The following is a 12,918-nucleotide window of genomic DNA, read 5'->3' on the forward strand; positions in this document are numbered from 1 at the left end:
GACCTTGCAACCCCTAGAACTTTGTTATGTGTCTGCACTTGAGTTTTAGTCTTCAAGCAAGTCATTCAGGTGACGTGAATTCAGTGGTGTGGGTCTTCATCGAATCTGACCAGTGTCCTTAGAAGAGGAGGGGAGGACACGTGGCAGTGCAGAGGGGAGTCCATGTGACACACAGAGAGAAGACAGCCATCTCCACGCTGAGGAGCGACCCCCTCAGGCGATACCAGCCCCGCTGACAGCACCATCTCGCACTTCTAGCCTCCGGAATTGTGAGAAAATGAATGTCTGCTGTTACCACCACCCAGTGTGGTCCTGTGTTATGGCAGCCCAAGCAAGCAACCTAACGCAGTCCATTCCGACACACATCAGTGTTCCGGGCAGCACTGCTGACATGGCAGCTGAAGTGCATTAGGCCCATGTCCGACAGCACTGGAAGGCTGCGTCGCTGGGCAAATGACCTCCCCGATTGGACCAGGTCTGCAAGGACAGTGGAGCTGAGTGCTCCAGAGGATTCGTGGCAAGTGTAGTTGAAGCAACACAGACAGCGAAATGCCCAAGTGCTCATGGTCTACCGTGAAGTCAAACAACATTTCTCTCTCTGATATTTCTACAAATATGTGAGGAGCGTCTCTCTACCGTCCCATGTAGCTGGAGGGGGGCGTGGGGGTCCGCATGTCTTTGTCTTGGGGCTGTGGGACACTAGGGAGAGTCCTGGGAGGGTGCCCGGGGAGTCTCCAGATTTGAGTGTGGGTTCTGGGCACTGCCAGGTTGTGTTGGGGTTGTGGGTGTAGAGATCCTCAAGGCCAGCTCTCACCTCAGACAGGCACTGGTCTGTGTCGTCAGCCTGGTGCACCTGCACCCTGACCCCGTAGGTGGTGTAGTTGGGTCCATGGGCCAGCACCTCAATGATGTCCTCCTTGGAGCTCTGCAAAGACAGAGTGGGCACTGAGCCAGGAGGCATCAGGAACCTTCCACCCGATCTGTGGTCCTGTGTCATGGCAGACCTAGTCTACGAGGACACAGGGAGGATGTTCCTGGCAGCCCTGCTGAGCTAGCAAGAATCGATTTGTGTCAAGGTGTAGCCACAGTGAAAGCCTGAATCACTGATGAAAACTCTGTCCTTGTTGGGATGATATGGAGTTGGGTAAGGCCACAGCTCCTGACCTGGCCGCGCTGCAATGGTTTGTCGTCCTCTGGGAGGTGATAGGTTGCAGAGAAAAGTATTCAAGACCTTAATCCCTTCCTACACCCCTAACCCCCAACCCCGCTTCCCCCCATGTTTTTTTTTTTTTTTAAATACACAGCACTATCAAGTGGGATGATGTGTAAGGCTTGGAGAAGGTGTACAAGGACAGTCGGGCTGGGGCTGGTCCACAGGATACTTGGGGCAGGGAGTTCATCAGTTGAAAGGGGCATGAGGCAAAGACAGCAACAATTGCTTTCTCTCTGATCCCAAGAAGCACAGGAAGAAAGACTGCTTTTCTCCCCTACCAGGGACCTGGTCAGGAGGATTGAAGGTACAGATCATTTTGGGAGTGGGCCTGTGAGAACTTGGAGGCCCCAGGTTTGAGTCGGACTTCTGGTCCCACACCAGTCACCTCAGGGTCCTCGGTGTGGGGCAGCGCTCACCTCACTTTGGCACCGGACGGTTTCCCTGTCCTGACGCACTTGTCGTTTGTACCCGTTGAGGGCATAAGTGAACCTGTAGGCAGCTCCTCTACACTGCCCTTGTTGGAGCTCTGCAAAGACAGAGCCCGCTACCGGGCCAGGAGGCATGAGGGGCCCGGGCATTACCAGTGGGGAAGATGCCCACCACCCATTCTGCTCCCCAGATCAGGCAGAGAGGGGCATCTGCAAAGACCTCCAGGCAGGGAGTGAAGTTGATCGACCGCTTGAGCACCCCTGCGATTTAACAAGTGGTTAGCAGAGCTCCGACCCCAGCACTCAGCTTCCCTTCCTGTGAGCCATGACCTGTGCAGTGAACATGACACACCCTCCAACACCCTCCAGGCTTCTGACACTTACCATCCTGCTCCTGAGCCCAGGGTGAGCATCCCTCATCCCCCGCTTTCTTCCCCTCACCATCCCGGACACACAGACACACACACACACACACACACACACACACACCCGGGATGAAGGGTAAGAGGTGCGGGGCTCCCCAGGTGTGACCCGCAGTTGGCGCCCAAGTGTGACCTGAAAGGGCCTGCCCTGGGTTACCTGTGTGTGCCTGGTGCCAGCGGGCGAGGGGTATCGGTGGTGGCGCTTGCTCCTGCTTCTGCAGAAAGAGAAACATCTCTCACCCTGGGCTTTCTTCTTGCCGGAGCGTCGGAAGAACGGGAAGCAACAGAGAGACATCCTGGTCTCCTGACCTTCTCCAGTCAAGTGAGCTGGAAAGGCAGTTGTCTCTAGAATGTGGGCACCTGGTTACCACGGTTCCCATTTCTGTTGGGGATCTGTCCGCAGGGAAGTGAGGTCACCCCTTGAGGGTTCCATGACCTGTGCCCCTTCCGCCAATCAGAGCCACCCAAAGGCCCCTCTGGGCTGCTGACCTCTCACCTTCCTGGTCCATGTTATCTCCATACCTGTATAGAAGCATCCAACACAGCCCTCCCCCCAAGCTCCCTGGGAAGAACGAGGCCCCCGGTTTGGGGAAGAAAGCCGAGTTCACACCTCCTTTTTCTTAGGGGTTCTGTGCCCTGGGGGAAGCCTCTGTGCCTCTCAGGGCCTCCCGCAGGCTCCCAAGCTGCCCAGTGGGGATGATGCTAGGCACCATTTCCCTAGGAAGTCATCAGGTGCAGATGGGACAAGGCCCCTAACAGCTGTGGGCTGGTGTCCCATGAATCTGGTACACAGACATAGAGGTGGAAGGTGACAAGAACGAGTGGACACGGCATGGAACACTAGACCAAGGAGCCCTGGGCCCAGCCTGTGATCTCAGGGAAGTCACTGCTCATGTGGGCCTCATTTTCAAGTCTGTACCTTTAAGGGTTTGAAAGGACAGGAAATTCCGATATGGTCCCTCACTGGCCTAAAAGCTCACGGTGGTCTCTTGTTAAACTTAGCCTCGGACAAGTGCCTCATGTGGGTCCAAGCGTTAGGGGCCTTCATAGCGGCTTCGAGTGAGTCCAGCCTCCTGGTGGGAACATCCTTGTGTGTCCGCTGAGTGCTCAGTAACTGGCTTCTGAACAACATAGAGGACAGCCCAGCTGATGGGGTGTCAGGTCCTGTCACTTGTCTTGTACTCTCGCTCTTGAGGTCCCTTCCTTCCTCTCAGCCTCTCTCTCGCTTTCCCTGTGTGTGTGCGTCTCAGTCTGTGCCACTGACCTGTTGTTCTGTCTTGAAGCTGAGTGCACACCCTTTTCCTTACCACGTTAGAAAATCTTGGTTTTGGTAATTGCTCCACTTTGTTCTGAGAGTGTCTTGGTCTGAGAAAAGATACGGCATATTGTGCAACTTTATTATAACTTCTAGACACAAGCTGTCAAGTCCCATGAGTGGGATCGATACAACGATTCTAGTGTGAAGCCATCCAGGTTAGCACCAAGAGTACTAAGCCACATTGACTTCAGGGCCTCCTGACACCATGTGTTCTGGGTAAACTGTCAACCTCTAGTATTGCCGGGTCCCTAGGCATTCCCTACCGGCAGCCCGAAGGATCTTTTGAAAATGTAAATATGATCATGTCTCTTATGAAAACTAACAGTGGTCTCCTATGGCTTTAGAAATGAGTCCCAAATCCTTAGCGTGTGCGTCCAGGCCCTCCATGATCTGTCCTTAGCTCCTTTTGCAGCCTTGTCTCTCCCTCACCCCTTTTCTGTGATCACACTTTGAGATCCTCATTGGCATCACACTCTGGCAGCCCAGCTTAGAGCTGTGCCATGCCCTGTGTCCCAATGTCTCCCTCTGGAGTCGGTGGAAGACTGGTGTTGTTTCCCGCATCTCCCATCTTTCCCCTGTCCTGCTCTCTGCTCACATAGTTCTTTTGTTTTTGTTTTCGTTCTTGTTGTTGTTTTCTGCAATACCATGAAATGCTACAACCTTGTCCACCCTCAGGAGTGTTAAGGATCTCTTTCAATGTGGCAGCTGAGAATTATAAGCAGCAGAATCGTGATGAGGCTAACAGTAGGGATTTGTCTTTCTCACAAAATAACAAGTCCACAGGTAGGTGGATCCAATATTGAAGTCACCTGCTCAATGATGTCAGGGTAAGCTCCCAGCATCAACGAGAGGAAAAAAATCCACTCTTCGCTATTGTGCTTTATATCAGGGAGGAAAACAGTGTCTCAGAAGTCAACTATGAGATCTTGCATGATCCCTTGGGCAGAACAGACCGAATTGCAAGGGACATGGGGCAGTTTAGTGTCAAACTGCTCCTGAAGGAGGTGCCTCAGCCCAGGAGGTAGTGGTGAGTGGAAGGGCAGTGGCGACGTGTTGGATAGTGAGCTTGCTGTTTCTACTGTGATCACTGATGGCCCCGTACATTTCTTCCGTGTGGACTTGTGGAGGAAAGGTGTCCCGAGATTCAGGGATGACTGTTTCACAACGGTTTCCTAGTGTTTTGAAGTACCCTGTCTCATAGGGTCCATATTATCCACATAGAACTTGTTAAACATATATGTTTTTATTGATCTCAGAGAGAGGAAGGAAAGGCAAGAGAGAGAGCCCGGGATAGGGGTGCGGGGGTGCGGGGGGTGGGGTTCTGGGGCTGGGGAAGGGGAGAGAGAAACATCAATGATGAGATAGCATCATCGGTCTCATAGCCCCTAGCGCTCAACCCAGGTACGGGCCCTGACTGGGAATGAAACAGGGACCCCTTGGTTCTGGGGTCGACGCTCAAGCACTGAACCATGCCAGCCCGGCAGCCACATATCACTTTAAAATGAAACTTTTATTAATTCATATGTAGTTAAACTTAAAATTCACTGAGACATTTAGGTTTCTCTTGTTGGATACCTGAGGAGTGTTGGCTTGGTGTATTGACCAGCTGTTTTGCCTTGAAAGCAAATATGAAATGAAAGAAAGGAAATGTGTCTCCTCTCAGAGCAAGAGTATTCACATGAGAACGATGAGCTTTGGATGATTGGGCCACAGCACTGAATGGATCCCTCTTGCACAGCGTGCCTCCTTTTGAAATACTCACCGGTGGCATTCCTTTGTCCTTTTCTGCTTAGAATTTTCTGACATGATGGTTTTCATTTTAATTATAGATTGTTCCAGTGGTGGTGTCAGTGAACTATGGCCCTTCCGGTAGAACCAGGGCTGTGTACCTTGTTTCCGTACCGTCCTGTTCCAGTGGAACCATTGCCTCCTCCTAAGCTGAGTTTGACTGGTGAGTTAAATTCTGGGCTCATGGAGGAAGGGAAATGATCCAGGATGTCTTTAGTGGAGGGAGTTGTTTTGAGTTACTCCTGTTGCCACCAAAGCAGTGCTCTTGCTATCCCTAGTGATTTGACATATGGTTAAGAGCTAGTCTAGTGGTTGTTTCTGGCCAAATAGCAAATCCAGCTAAACAGCCAGGGAAGTAGAATGCCCCTCATTACGTAATTTTTCCTTTCATGAGACCATTTCAAGAGACATATTGGGATAGGTGAAAAAAATGTCGGAGGTTTAGACGGACGTGTCTGTGCCTTGTCCTGGAGCATAATTGGGCTAGCAGCTGAAACGGGTAACATACAGCCTGAATAAGCAGAGGAGATTCAGCTGAGAGATAGTCTGCAGCCAGGAAAGGCAGAGAACTCCTTGAAAAAGGGAACTGTTAGAGATTGAGGCTGAAACCTCTCCCGGTGCTCCGCTTAGCCACTGAGTCCGCGCCATCTTGAATGGCTGTCACCGGCATCCAGAGATCGGGTACTAACCCGGAAGCAATGGCTCTCAAGCAGCACAACTACGTGAACTCAGAGGACCCCTGTTTCTCCCCACAGAAAGGTTAGACTTCCCCCAAAGGTGCGGTTTGCTGTTTAGGTTGGAGAGTGGAACGCGTGTGGTGGGGTAATGTGCGCCCCACAAAGTCCGCGGCCATTGGGGCCAGCGTGTCCCACGAGTGTGGAAGGGCTCCCCCAGGGCTGCTGGCAGAAGGGAACGCTATAAATAAGCCCATAGTTGGCCTGAATGCAAACGGGTAGCCTCAGATTTTGCCAGTCTGCCAGCTACTTGGTACCTGGGGCCAGAGCGTGTGCAGAGACTCTGCGCAGATCTGGAAGGTGGAGCCCTGCCGGTCTGCACAGCTTCCCAGGCTCTTGTTTTTACACTTCCTCTTAAATCTGTGCATTTGATTGTTGAACCCAGTGCATGGGATTACCCAGTTGGGGTCACTCGCAGAGCCTGTAGGGGAAGGTTGTGTTTGGTGAGCCTGGGAATCAGAGTGGGGAGTGACGACTGGGGAACCTGCTGTGGGCGGAGGACTTTCCCAAGCCAGTTTCAGGTACAATAGAGAACTCCTGGTCAGAGAGGACTTAAAGCCTCAGAGGTCACCCCAACACACTGCCACCCAGAGGCAGAGCCACGAACTGACTCTTCTGTAAACACAGATAAAGACTGTCTGGGAAACCAATATGGCCTGCCTTAAAATCAGGACTGTGGCATACAACACGGAGGAACAGTGTATCAAAGGGAAATTCAACATTCTCCTGAATACCTGGCGTGCCAAAAAGAAGAGTAGAAGATCTGAAGCACCTTCACTACTGCAAATTTTTAATTATTTTTTTTTATTCTTTTTTCACCTTTTAACTAAGAAACCATTATTTTTTCTTTTTTCGTCACCTGATTTTACCCTTTTAATTACATTTTTATTTTTAACCAGTATTATTACTGCTACCATCTTACCATTTTTTAAAGTGTCATTTTATTTTCTCTTTATTTTATTTTGAGACTAGTGTTCTCCATTCTATTTTCATCGTTCCTTTAGCATCACTTTTCTCTACCTCAATTTTGCCTCTGTGCTAAAACTCTCTTCCCCACTTTTCCCCTTTTGCTGTCCTGTTTCTCTTACCCTATTCCTGCTTTAGATTTTCGTTATTCTTTTTACCCCATCAAAATTTCACCCTACTTATATATCCTATTTCCAATCACCTGCTCTAAATCCTTATACACCTCTCCCTTATCTTTCTTCACTATCCAAATTTTTTTCTTCTTTTCTCTCTCTATTGTTTTGTTGTTGTTTGCTTCATTGTTAAGTATATTGGGGTTTTTTTTAAGGATTGTTTGTGAGGTTGTTCTGCTTTTTCTTTTTCTGTTTCCCACCCCTACCCCCCGGTTATTTTTGTGCTTTTGTTTTTTTTTGCCTCACTTGATATTATTGGTTGTTTGTAGTTTGTATTCATCTCCAGGGATCCGTTGCTAGAATTTGTTGGGATTAGTGGCGGTTCTATCAGAGTTTTCTCATATAAATAGTGTCTTCCCCTCTTCTACTTCGTTCTCTTTTCTCTCTTAATTTTTTTTCTCTGTTTTCTCTTCTCTCTTTTTCTCTTCTTTTTTCCTTATCCCCCACTCTCTTAGCTCGGGTGGCCACCTTTATTTGGGGTTATAAATACCGTAAATACATTTGTGTTCAGTGCCTGGTTCGTTGTGCCTTGTTGTGTTGTATTTTGTGCCTTTAAATCAACGCAGCAGATCCAAGCAACAGCGGCCTCCTGATCACCACATGCTCTGTCTGAGGAAAAGTTGCTGTGTGTGAAGCCTACCTCCACCAGCCAGAAGAGCCACCACAGCTGTGAACAGCACCCACCAGAGGACCTGCTACCAACGGAGAAGCAGCTACCACAAATGCCCAAGGAGCAACCACAGCCCAAGGAGCCACTGCCACCCAGGGAGCAGCCACTGAACGATTCAATATTTATATATGTTGGTGAGATCAAACATGGGTAGACAAAGAAACCCCCAAAGGAAAGAAAAGGAGGACTCGCCAGAAAAGCAGCTAAGTGATGCAGAGGCATGCAACATGACAGAAAAATAATTCAGAATAAGGGTCCTAGAGTGCATAAACCAAATGGAGGCAAAAATCAACATCTTATACAAGAAGCAAGAAGAAACAGATGAAAAAGTCAACAACTTAAGTAAGACCCAAGAAGAAATGAAGAGCGATATAGCTGCAATAAAAAACACCATTGAAAGTATCAACAGTAGACTAGGAGAAGCAGAGGAACGAATTAGTGAATTAGAAGACAAGGAAGCAAAACACACCCAAACTGTACTTCAATTGGAGAAAAAATTTAAAAGACAGGAGGAGAGCCTAAGGGAGATATGGGACAACATGAAATGAAACAACATACGAATAATAGGGGTGCCAGAACAATAGAAAGAGTAACAAGGATTAGAAAACCTATTCGAAGAAATAGTATCAGAAAACTTCCCTGAGGTGGGGAAGAAAAAAGTCACACAAGCACAGAGAGTCCCAAACAAGGTGAACCTGAAAAGACCCACACCAAGACACATCATAATTACCATGGCAAATGTTCAGGAGAAAGAGAGAATCTTACAGGCTGCAAGAGAGAGATGGAAAGTTACATACAAGGGATCTCCCATTAGATTATCAAATGATTTCTCAACAGAAACACATCAGGCCAGAAAAGAATGAATGGAAATTTACAAAGTGATGCAAAGCAAAGGACTGAACCCAAGAATACTCTATCCAGCCAGGCTATCATTCAAAATTGAAGGGGAAATAAGAACCTTCACAGACCAAAAAAAGACTAAGGGAGTTTATCACCACCAAGCCAGCAATGCAAGAAATGCTCAAGGGACTGGTGTAAAAAGAAGAAATAAAAAGCTCAGAAAGAAAACAGCCACACAAAAAAGGAAATGGCTACGAACAAGTACCTTTCAATAATAACTTTAAATGTAAATGGACTAAATGCTCCAACCAAAAGACATCAAGTGGCTGAATGGATAAAAAATCATGACCCATACATTTGCTGTCTACAAGAGACCCACCTCATTAGAAGGGACTCACACAGACTGAAAGTGAAGGGATGGAAAAATATCTTTCAGGCAAATGGGAAGGAAAAGAAAGCTGGAGTAGCAATACTTATATCAGACAAAATAGACCTCGAAGGTCATAACAAGAGAAAAGGAAGGCGACTTCATAATATTAAAGGGTTCAATACAACAATAAGATATAACCCTGGTAAACATATATGCACCCAATGCAGGAGCACACAAATACATAAAAAAAAACTCCTGGAAGATATCAAAGGAGAGATCAACAACAATACAATCATAGTACGGGACTTTAATACACCATTGACATCACTGGATAAATCCTCTAGACAAACAATCAGCAAAGAAACAGCAAACCTAAATGACTGACTAGATCAGAAGGACTTAATTGATATCTTCAGAACACTTCACCCCAAAGCCACGGAATATACGTTCTTCTCAAGTGCTCATGGGACATTTTCAAAAATAGACCACATATTGGGTCACAAACAAAGTCTCCACAAATTCAAGAAGATTGCAATCATACCAAGCATCTTCTCAGACCACGATGGCATAATATTAGAAATAAACTACAATAAAAACAACCCAATATACTCAAACACTTGGAAGCTGAATAGCATGTTATTAAATATTGATTGGGTTAACAATGAGATCAAAGAAGAAATTAAAAACATCCTGAAAACTAATGACAATGAAAACACAACAATCCAAAACCTATGGGACACAATGAAAGCAGTCCTGAGAGGGAAGTTTATAGCTCTACAGGCCTATCTCAAAAAACAAGAAAAAATGGTAGTAAATCATCTAACACTACAATTCAAAGAATTAGAAAGAGATCAACAAGAAAAACCCAGAGTGAGCAGAAGGAAGGAGATAATAAAGATTACAGCAGAAATAAATGACATAGAGACAAAAAAAAATACATAAAATCAATGAAACCAAGAGCTGGTTCTTGGAAAGAATAAACAAGATTGATGAACCTCTAGCAAGGCTCACCAAGAATCAAAGAGAGAGGACCCAAATAATCAAAATCAGAAATGATAGAGGCAAAATAACAACAGACCCCAAAGAAATACAAATGATTGTTAAAAAATACTATGGACAGCTCTACTCCAACAAACTAGACAACCTGGAGGAAATGGACATATTCCTACAAAAAGACAACATTCCAAAACTCAATCAGGAAGAATCTAAAAATCTCAATAGGCCAATAACTATGGAAGAAATTGAAACAGTTATCAAAAAGCTTCCAGCAAACAAAAGCCCAGGACCGGATGGCTTCACAGGGGAGTTTTACCAAACATTCAAGGAAGAACTAAAACCTATCCTCCTCAGACTACTACAAAAAATTCAAGAGGAAGGAACACTTCCAAGCTCATTCTATGAAGCCAGCATCACCCTAATACCAAAACCAGGTAAAGACAACACAATGAAAGAGAATTACAGGCCAATATCCCTCATGAACATAGATGCCAAAATCCTCAACAAGATCTTAGCAAATCGGATCCAGCAGTACATCAGAAAGATCATACACCATGACCAAGTAGGATTTATCCCAGGGATGCAAAGATTGTACAATATCCACAAATCAATAAATGTGATACATCACATAAACAAATTGAAAGAAAAAAAAACACATAGTCATATCAATTGCTGCAGAAAAAGCATTTGACAAAATCCAACACCCATTTTTGATAAAAACTCTCAGCAAGGTGGGAATAGAAGGATCATGCCTTAACTTAATAGCAGCCATATATGACAGGCCCACAGCCAACATCATACTCAATGGACAAAAACTAACACCATTTCCCCTAAGGACAGGAACAAGTCAAGGATGCCCACTCTCACCACTCCTGTTCAACATAGTACTGGAAGTGTTAGCCATTGCAATTAGGCAAAAAGAAGAAATAAAAGGCATCCAAATTGGAAAAGAGGAAGAAAAACTGTCCTTATTTGCAGACGACATCATATTATACATACAAAACCCTAGAGACTCCATCAAAAAGCTACTAGACTTAATACATGAATTTGGCAATGTAGTAGGATACAAAATAACCCCAAGAAATCTGAGGCATTTCTATACACCAATAGTGAACTTTCAGAAAGAGAGATTATAAAAACAACCCCGTTTACCATCGCACCAAAAAAATTAAGATCCCTAGGAATAAACTTAACTAAAGAGGTAAAAGACCTCTACTCAGAAAACTACAGGACATTGAAAAAAGATATAGAGGAAGACATAAACAGATGGAAGAACATACCGTGTTCATGGGTTGGTAGAATCAACATCATAAAAATGTCCATACTACCCAAAAGAAATCTATAGATTCAATGCAATCCCCATTAAATTACCAACGGTATATTTCACAAATCTAGAACGAACGTTCCAAAAATTCATCTGGAATAAAAGAAGACCCCGAATAGCTGCAGCAATCCTGAGAAAGAAGAACAAAGTAGGTGGGATCTCAATTCCAGATATCTAACTGTATTACAAAGCCACTGTTCTTAAAACAGCTTGGTACTGGCACAAGAACAGACATATAGGTCAATGGAATAGAATAGAGACCCCAGAAATCGACCCAAACCACTATGCCCAATTAATATTCAACAAAGGAGGCAAGAGCATACAGTGGAGTCAAGACAGTCTCTTCAATAAATGGTGTTGGGAAAATTGGACAGATACATGCAAAAAGATGAAACTATACCACCAACTCACACCATACACAAAAATAAACTCAAAGTGGATAAAAGACTTAAACGTAAGGAAACCATAAAAATACCAGAGGAGTCCACAGGCAGCAAAATTGCAAACATATGCGGAAGGAATTTCTTCTCTGATATGGCTCCTAGGGCAATGGAAACTAAAGGGAAAATAAACAAAAGGGACTACATCAAAATAAAAAGCTTTTGTACAACTGAAGAAACCATCAACAAAACAACAAGAAAGCCCACTGCGTGGGAAAACATATTTGCCAACGTCATATCTGATAAGGGCCTAATCTCCAAAATTTATAGGAAACTCATACAACTTAACAAAAGGAAGGTAAACAATTCAATCAAAAAATGGGCAAAGGATCTAAATAGACACCTCTCAAAAGAGGACATTCAGAAAGCCAAGAGATAGATGAAAACATGCTCAAAGTCAGTAATCATCCGAGAGATGCAAATCAAAACAACAATGAGGTACCATTTCACACCTGTCAGACTGGCTATCATCAACAAATCAACAAATGACAAGTGTTGGAGAGGATGTGGAGAAAAAGGAACCCTTCTGCACTGCTGGTGGGAATGCAGACTGATGCAGCCACTGTGGAGAACAGTATGGAGCTACCTCAAAAAATTAAAAATGGAACTCCCATTTGACCCCATGATCCCACTTCTAGGAATATATCCCAAGAAAACAGAAACACCAATCAGAAAGGATATATGCACCCCTATATTCATAGCAGCACAATACACCATAGCTAAGACCTGGAAACAGCCTAAGTGCCAGTCAGTAGATGAATGGATTAGAAAACTGTGGTACATCTACACGATGGAATACTATGCTACTATAAAAAAGAAGGAATTCTTACCATTTGCAGCAGCATGGATGGAACTGGAGAGCATTATGCTAAGTGAAATAAGCCAGTCCATGAAGGAAAAATACCACATGATCTCACTCATTCATGGATAATAAAGACCATTATAAACTTATGAACAAAAATAGATACAGAGGCAGAGCAGCCTCGAACAGACTGTCAAACTACAGCGGGAAGGCCAGGGAGGGTTGGGGGGCAGGAGGGGAGGATAAGAGATCAACCGAAGGACTTATATGCATGCATATAAGCGTAATCAATGGACATAAGACACTGGGGGGTACGGGATGCCAGGGGATTGTCAAGGGCGGGGAAATAAGGAGAATATGTAATACTCTTTGTAATACTTTAAGCAATAAAACAATTTAAAAAATTAATAAATAATAAAAAAGAAACTCCAACC

The sequence above is a fragment of the Myotis nattereri genome, assembly GCF_964212035.1.
Source record: "Myotis nattereri genome assembly, chromosome: 10".
Classification (NCBI taxonomy): Eukaryota; Metazoa; Chordata; class Mammalia; order Chiroptera; family Vespertilionidae; genus Myotis; species Myotis nattereri.